Source organism: Mastomys coucha, unplaced genomic scaffold, assembly GCF_008632895.1.
Source record: "Mastomys coucha isolate ucsf_1 unplaced genomic scaffold, UCSF_Mcou_1 pScaffold23, whole genome shotgun sequence".
Taxonomy (NCBI): domain Eukaryota; kingdom Metazoa; phylum Chordata; class Mammalia; order Rodentia; family Muridae; genus Mastomys; species Mastomys coucha.
In genome coordinates this window covers 115,648,139-115,656,818 of record NW_022196906.1, presented here as the reverse complement: position 1 = coordinate 115,656,818, position 8,680 = coordinate 115,648,139, and positions in this window count along the sequence as shown.

Here is an 8,680-nt window from a genome sequence, read left to right as displayed (position 1 = left end):
ATGTCTGTCTGTGTGTATGTGTGTATGTCTGTGTGTGTGTATGTCTGTCTGTGTGTATGTGTGTATGTGTCTCTGTGTGTGTATGTCTGTGTATGTATGTCTGTGTGTGTGTGTCTGTGTGTGTGTCTGTGTGTATGTGTGTATGTGTCTGTGTGTGTATGTCTGTGTGTGTGTCTGTGTGTATGTGTGTATGTGTCTGTGTGTGTGTATGTCTGTGTGTGTGTGTTTGTGTGTGTGTGTGTGTCTGTGTGTATGTCTGTGTGTGTGTGTCTGTGTCTATCTGTGTGTATGTGTGTATGTGTCTGTGTGTGTATGCCTGTGTGTGTATGTCTCTGTGTGTGTGTGTCTGTGTCTGTCTGTGTGTATGTGTGTATGTCTGTGTCTGTCTGTGTGTATGTCTGTGTGTGTCTGTGTGTGTGTGTGTCTGTCTGTGTGTATGTGTGTATATGTCTGTGTGTGTATATGTCTGTGTGTGTGTGTCTGTCTGTGTGTATGTGTGTATGTGTCTGTGTGTGTGTATGTCTCTGTGTGTATGTCTGTGTGTGTGTATGTCTGTGTATGTCTGTGTGTCTGTGTATGTCTGTGTGTGTGTCTGTGTGTGTGTATGTCTGTTTGTATGTGTCTGTGTGTGTCTGTGTGTGTGTCTGTGTGTGTGTGTGTCTCTGTGTGTGTGTGTGTGTGTGTGTGTGTAGGTCAGAGGTCAACCTCAGTTGTCATTCCTCGGGTATCATTTTTTTTTTTGAGACAGGGTCTCCAATTGGCCTGAAGCTCTCAAATTTGGCTAAGCTCTCTGACAACAAGCCCCAGGGATCTACTGATATCTACCTCTCCAGTTCTGAGATTGCCAACAGGTGCCACCACGCCTGGCTGTTTAAAACTGAGAATTGTATCCATATTCTCATGCACTGAGTCACAGGCACTGAGGTGCTGGCTGACCTATGCCTATGATGGTCAGTCTGCAAGCACTTTATCAGCTTTTACTACCCGAGCCTTCCCCTCAGCTGCCACATCCACCCCACCTTCCTTTAGATACTTAATTTCAGGCAGGAGAGATGGCTCAGTGGTCAAGAGTGCTTGTGGCTTTTCCAGAGGACCCACAACTATCTGGAACTCCAACTCCACATGCATCTCATGGCCTCTTCAGGTTTCACCGAGGGTACCTGCACTCATGTAGGCTGGCACATATACACACAATCAAAGGTAAGGTAACTCTAAAATTAACTAATTGAAATGTTTACTTTTTGGCTCCGGTCCAGGCCGTCAGCTGCACAGTTGCCCCTCTGCCCCCTGCCTGCCACAAAGGCACTTGTTAGGACACATGGACCTTCCTCCTCCGCACATCGTTGTCACCCTGAGTCAGGTTCTTGCTCATGCACCACCTGCAATTCTGACAAATGCTGGTGTTCTGTATGTATTGTGCACGCTGAGCATTTCAGTGTCCTGAGGTCCTCTGTGAGCTGTCGACTTGTCCTGCTCCCCAAACCTGCAGCAGTCTCTGCTCATCTTGCTGTCTTGTAATCCCAGTTCTCCAGAACGTGCTCTGTTGACACCGCACAGTGCGCAGCCACCTCAGGAGCCTCTTCTCCTGAGGCATGTGATGCCTTTTTCTCCATGGTTTTTCTCTTGTTAAAGCAAAGGTCCTCTCAAAGTCCACACATTGTCTTTGTTGTTGGATGTGTTTGTGTACAAGTGCATATGTCTGTATGTGTGTGCATGCGTGTGTACACACGTGTGTGTGCATGTGGAGGAGGGGTACTGTGGAGGCCAGAGGCTTCAATTGCTCTCCATCTCAGGTGTGTGCGTGTGTGTGTGTGTGTGTGTGTGTGTGTGTGTGTGTGCATCCAGAGGTCACATTGGTTGTCTCTTTCAATCTCTCTCTACCTTATGTTATATATGTATCACCAGCCCTCTCTCCACCACATACACAGTACTAGAGTTACAGGCATGCGTGGGACCAAGACTGGCTTGTATGTGGGTACTGGGGATTTGAACTCAGGGCCTCATGCTTTTTCAGCAAGTGCTCCTGCCTATGGAATTCCCTCCAGTTCCTCCACTTTGTCTTTCTCAGACAAAATCCTTCACTGGACCTGAAATTCACCAATTCAGCTGGAATGGCTATTCAGTAAGACCCCAGGAATGTCCTCAATCTACCTCCTAGGCCTGGGATTAATTACAGCATATGCCGAGAGAGAGAGAGAGAGAGAGAGAGAGAGAGAGAGAGAGAGAGAGAGAGAGAGAGACTATGTGTCTATGTCTGTGTGTCTGTCTGTCTGTCTGTGTAACTATGCATGTGTGTGTCTGTGTGCATGTGTGTCTATGTGTCTGTATGTCTGTATGTCTGTGTGTCTGTGAGTCTATGTATATGTTGGGGATCTGAATTTACTTTACCCACTGAGCCATCTCTCCAGTCCCTGGTGTTACATATTTTAAACCTCTCTTCATCAGGAATCCTCTAGTCCCCTCTTTATTCTCTTGTTACACCACCCAGAAAGGACCCAGTGGGGTGTCCTTCAGGAGTGCCCATCTTCTGAGACTAAAATTCAGCTCTAAAAGTAGGTGAAAGCATGGGCAAGAGCCTGCTGTTGACATCATTATTTCCAATAGCACTGTGTCGGGAGGGACAAAAGGTCTAGCAGTGCTGTGGTGGCCGATGCCCAAAATATACGCTGGTTTTAAAACCATTTTATAAAGCAGGTAAGATAGAGAGGGAAGATGCTAAAAATATATTAGTGTTTTCTATTATCTAAACTTTTAACTCCAGGAGTTACACTTTAAGGAAATAATGAGCTTATTTATGGATATATTAGTCACTCACTCAAATGTCCAATAGTAATAATGTGGGTTATCTGCTCTGTTTAATAAGCATCTGATTAACTCTTAATGTGTGTGAAACCCTGGGCAAGGTATGGGAACAACAGAGCCGCACGATATTTGACTCTGGTTGAGGGAAAGTCCCTCCGCTGCCCATTTCCCATCATTAATGATCTCCGAGTCTTCCCCCGGCGTCCATCTCCTCCTCAGATGAAGACACGCTCAAAATGTATTTCCGATTCATTTGACATTAGTTTCTGATACAATTGCCGTGTGGCCTTATGAAAGATAAGCAAAGTGGGCAACGCATATTGATTCCCGTAGCCCTGAAGCATAGAAGAGCCCCAGGATAGGGGAGACCATGTTTGTTCAATGACAGAATTGCACCCATCACATTTTATTGCCTGAGAGAGGGCTTAGGAGCACGGAGCGCGGCTTATTTGAGCTTGTAAATAACACTGGTATTGAAAAAGCCGTCTTGCAGTAGAGCTAGCCTGAGATTACGGCCATGGAAGGTCACATCCGTCCAGATGTTGCTCCAGACTACTGTTGAACAAGGAGAAGGTGTTTGACACAGATATGTCAATCACTGCCAGTCCCTCTCAGCACGGACACCCTTGACATCTCCAGACAGATTTTCTTCACAACTGAGCCTGACCTGGAGGACAATTTGGGATGTTTGTAGTTCAATGCTCTGCCTTTAGATTAAACCACAGCTAATTCAAACCTCAGTGATAAGAATCTACCTTTGGTTTTTGAGGGAACACCTCAGAGGTGCTGCCATCTCTGCCATACTTGCTTCATTGTTTGAAGCATTTTAATGGAGACTGCCATTTGAAAAATCCTTATATGCCTGGTGTTTCCATTTAAACTTAGTCTCCTTTCTTTTTTCTTATCTTGCAGAGCAAGGGCTCAGACTACATTTAGCTCCAGAAGATGACGGTGAATGCCTGTGTTCACATCTGTGGTGGCCTCTGACCATGTGTTGAACTCAGGTTTTCTTCAGAATTATCCTGACCACCCAGGAAGGGATTCTTCTGTTTGCCAGCCTGTGGGGACAAGGCAGGGTAGACCTTGGAGAAGTCAGTGGGAATCACAATGTTAGAACTGATTGACCACTGAGAATGTGGGTCTGCACCAGGCACAGCTGGATCTGGGTTTTGAGGGATGCTGTCTCCCTCCCTGCTGGTCCCATCCTCTGGGATGCCCACTCTCACTTTTTGTGACAGAGAGATGAGTGCAAAAGTCTCTATTCCCCTCCACTCAGGGTTAAAGTATGAAATCTTAGACAAGAATTCTGATTGGCTCTGGGCTATGGGCTGATCTGCCACCCAGATCCTTGCAACAAGGGGAATGGGATGTTTTGATTGGATAAACCCAAGTCCTGATCCTCCCTGTGATGGAGAGGGGAAGAAGGTGGGGCAGACAAACTCTAATCACACAGATAGCTTTTCCAAGACTGAAACAGAACCGGCTAACAAAAGGAGAACAGGGTGGGGGTGAGATTCAAGTCCCAGAACCCTCATAAGAAGAAGGAAATGAAGCATCAGGCACCTGCTTATGATCCCACACTGGGAAGGTAGATACAGGTGGATGCCTGAAACTCTGGATCCTGCCAGCCTTACCTACTTGATGGACTATAGACCAGTGAGAGAACTTGCCATGTGTACCTGCGTGCACACACATGCACACATGCACATTCACACATGCACACAGGCACAGTCACACATATACACACACGCACACACACACGCACACACACACATGCACATGCACACACACACCCGGTTTTAAAAAGGACAAGAACAGAATGCGTGCTGGGAAGCTGTACAGTCTCCATTAAAGAGAATACAAAGCAACTCCAACCAGCAAGGCTGCTCTTTGAAGAAACGGTGGTTTCGCTGTCACAGGGAGGGTCACAGGGCTAGCCTTCCCTCTACTGGGTGGCTTTTACTCCTCTGCTGGAGGTCACTGCCCGGCTTCTGGTGCACTATCAAGTTTGGGCAGCAGCAGAAAAGGCTCAAAGGCTGCCCTCCCCATCAGCAGCAAAACCACCAGGCTGGCTTTTAATATATTCAAAGTGGACAGAACCTTGACCCTCACAGAAAAGAAAGCAGCTCACTCGAGGTGGGGAGGGGCATTGCCGAGTGGGAAGCCACCATCCTGTCCTTGACCTGGGAAGCCTGTGAAGGGATGATAGACTGTCATGGTAGAAAGGGTGCCTTCCTTGCCTTCCACCGGGGTCGCAGGGCTCTGTCCTCTGAAAGTCCACGGTCTGAGGTCCCTGCACCTCCTTCCTTGTTTGGGGCTATTGTGCCCAACAGAAAGGACACTTTGACTAGTCCACTGGGACTCAGAAGAAGGTCTGGACATCCTTAAAGTCTGACGTTAGCACTGGACCTTACATCACCCTGCTCCACGGTCTCCCATGTTCCGCCAGTGAGGCTGTGTGCAAGCATTTTAATTTCTTGGAGTCTCTTTTCTGAAGGGCAACTGGAGATAACCAGACTTGAAGCTGCTGGGAAACACACCAGAAAATGATCTTGGACTTTATTCCCCATCGGACAGAAAAAATCTGAGACAATCTTCCAGAACCTTCTATTCCATGGTTTAAAACAGTACTGCATACCAAGGAGAGCGTGTGAAGAACTGTCCCACTGGCCACACCAGTCATATCCCATTTCTCCTCTCTTGCACACATGCCCTACCTGCTTCTTCATCAATAGCATCATGGAGATAATGAGAAAGAGAAATAACAGTGATTGAGTGTGGCTGGTAAGATGGCTCAGTGCACAGAGGCACTTTAGGGAATCCTGGTTGTTTGTTTGTTTGTTTGTTTCCCAGAACCCACAAGCTGAAGGGAGAGGACGGAATGCTGAATGTTGCCCTCTGACCTCTCTATGTGTTCCCCTTCAAGAAATAAACATATTTAAAAAAAAAAAAAAACTTTTTAAAAGAACCCCGAGAGATGATGTAACAGTCAAGAGAGCTTGCTGAAGACCTGAGTGAGGTTCCAGGCCAAGACCAGGCCAGGGGCTCACAGCTGTCTGTAACACCAGCTCTGGGGAATTGGATGGCCTCTTCTGACTCCTCCAATACCCCACACGGAAGGTCTATTACCCAGTGTGCACAGGAAGTAGATCTGGGGAGTTGGTGACATGGTGTGTACATCCTGCCATGAAGGACTTGCTCTGAGTCCACGCCCTCATAGAAGACGGCTTCTTATTTCTCACCCAGTGACTCATGCAGTGGTTTGGGTGGATATTTGGTGTCTCCGAGCCACCGTACCTATGGGGATAAGAACATGGCTTCCTATCTTTATTCTGCTGTAAGAAGTAGAACCCTGGCACCCGCATACTGGGGTACCTCCCTCTGCCCACTCTGAATCCTGATTGCAGGGTGAGCTGTGAATTCTCCTCTCGGTTGCTGATGAGATTCAATTAGCCTCAGCTCCCTTTGAGTCTCCCAGCCTCTTTTTCTGCTTATTTTGAGTTGGCCTCTGTACTGGATGGCTCGGGCCAGACACTTGGCCTTAGTTTTCCAGTTCATGTTACTGATCTGTAAATATTCAGACGTGTGGGTCTTTGGTTTTAGCTATATATTTTAATTTTCCTTTTCATATTTTACCTATCACTCTTTGGAGAAGAAGGAACTCAGTAAAGTAACATTTTATAAAAGAAAATAGAAACCTGATTTCCCTAAGATCTTATAGCTAAGAACCATAGTGAGACTGCCAGCCAGGAGCACAAAGTGGATGCTCCAGCCACAGCATCAGAATGCCCTTCCTTTCAAAAAGATTTGTTCATTCATTCATTCATTCACTCACTCATGCGTGTGTGTGTGTGTGTGTGTGTGAGCATATGTGTGTGGGGGAGGGGTGGGACACATGTCTGTTTGCCTGTGTGTACTACACACATGCAGGTGCCTATGAAGAGACCAGATGAGGGCATCATATGCCTTGGGGCTCCAGAAGCGGGCTGTTGTGAACTGTCAGGCATGGGTACTGAACTCAGAGCCTCTGCAAGGGCAACAGTATTCATAACTACTGAGCTGTCTCCAGCCCAGACAATGGTCCCCTTTTTACTCTGGAGAATGTAGAGGTTCCTTTATGGTTACCTAAACAGAGAATCTCATCCTGTGTGTATAAGACGAATCACTAGTCAAGGAAACAGTTAATTAGGAGTTAAATTAAGAGCAAAGCATCTCTTCAGGAGATAACCTGTAACATCAGTCCTTCTGTGAATGACACTGATTTCAAGTATTAATGACAATATTCACAAAGCTCTTAATGCTCAAGTAGCAGCAAAGATGTAATCCACACACCACTCTCAGGAGCACAAGACACAAGGGGTTCACAACATAGACCCCGCTCTGAGCTGGCCCTGGAGTATCTGTTCTTAAAAATACAATACAGGAAGAGATAACTCAGAGGATTTGGGGCTGATGTAGAAAGCTGTCTTCCAAGCTAACCTATGATCATCATGACTGCAGGCCTATTCAGTGATGCAGATGCTTGGGGGGGGGGTCACTCAAACTCTCATAATTGAGAGGGGAAGGGGAAGGGGAAAGGAAAAGGGGGGAAGAGAGGGAGGGGGAGGGGAGGGGGAGAGGGAGGGGAGAGAGAGAGAGAGAGCACACGCGCCCAAGTCAAAGGCAAAGACGGAGAGAGACAGAGACAGAGAGACAGGGACAGAGAGGGACAGAGGGAGGACGGCTTCCACCTTTGGTTTAAGAAGGGAGTCTCTTACTTAGGCCCAGATCTTCCCCTGCAGGCTAGTTTATCTGGCCAGAGAGCTCTGGGAATTGCCTGCTGCTTCCTGCACAGTGCTGAGGCTGTGGGTCTATCCCACTTCTTACATGTGACCTTGAGCTTGAATTCATATGCTCATTCTCATAAGACAAGCTCTGAAACTTCCTTCCCTTAACCCAAGGGGCAACGGGCAGGTTCTCCACTTCAGTAGCCTGGCACAGTGGGTCCGGGCAGTCCCACGGTAACTAATTGTGAAGCACAGCACACCCTCACCTTCACTTTTTTATGACCTGTAAAGATCACATAGCTATTGTGGTCTGAGAAAATGTGGGATTGTGGTCACTTCTGCTGTGATACACATTCACATCACTACCGATAGCTCCAGATTCTTACCGTAGTGCCTATTTCCACTCAACCAGCACTCAGCTGGTGCAACCTCCAATACATTTCGATGTTAGGTAATAGAGTGACCTTCATGGATGCAGATTAAATAGCACCTCAGGTTAGTGTGCGCGGTACCAAGCGGGTACCCATATGGTTAGTGTGCACAGTACCAAGCGGGTATCCATATGGTTAGTGTGCACAGTACCAAGCGGGTACCCACAGGGGTGAGATCAGTATGAACAGCCAAGGTGGCCCTGTGATGACTGATCCTGGCTGTCAATGTGACTGCATCTGGAACCAACTAGAACGCAAGCTGCTGGCACCTCTGGGAAGGGTTTTCCTAATCACATTACTTGATAAGGCAGGAAGACACATCCTAAAACTGAGCCACACCTTCTGGTGACACCCAGATCAAAGGACTTGGAAGAAGGAAACTGCCTTCTGCCTGCTCACCCTGGCTTTTACTGGCTAGTTCATCTATCCTATTGCTGACACCCCTTCACTGATAAGTTCTAGCTTCCTTTGTATTCCAAGGTAGACTAAAGACCAGCGGCTCTTCAGGAATCTTCTAGGCCTTCAGGACCAAACTGGGACTGTAGACTGAATAACTACTGATTTTTTAACCTTTCCATATCCATTCCATATACATATATATACATACATATATATATATATGTATATATATATACATATACATATATATACATATATATATATATATATATATATATATAT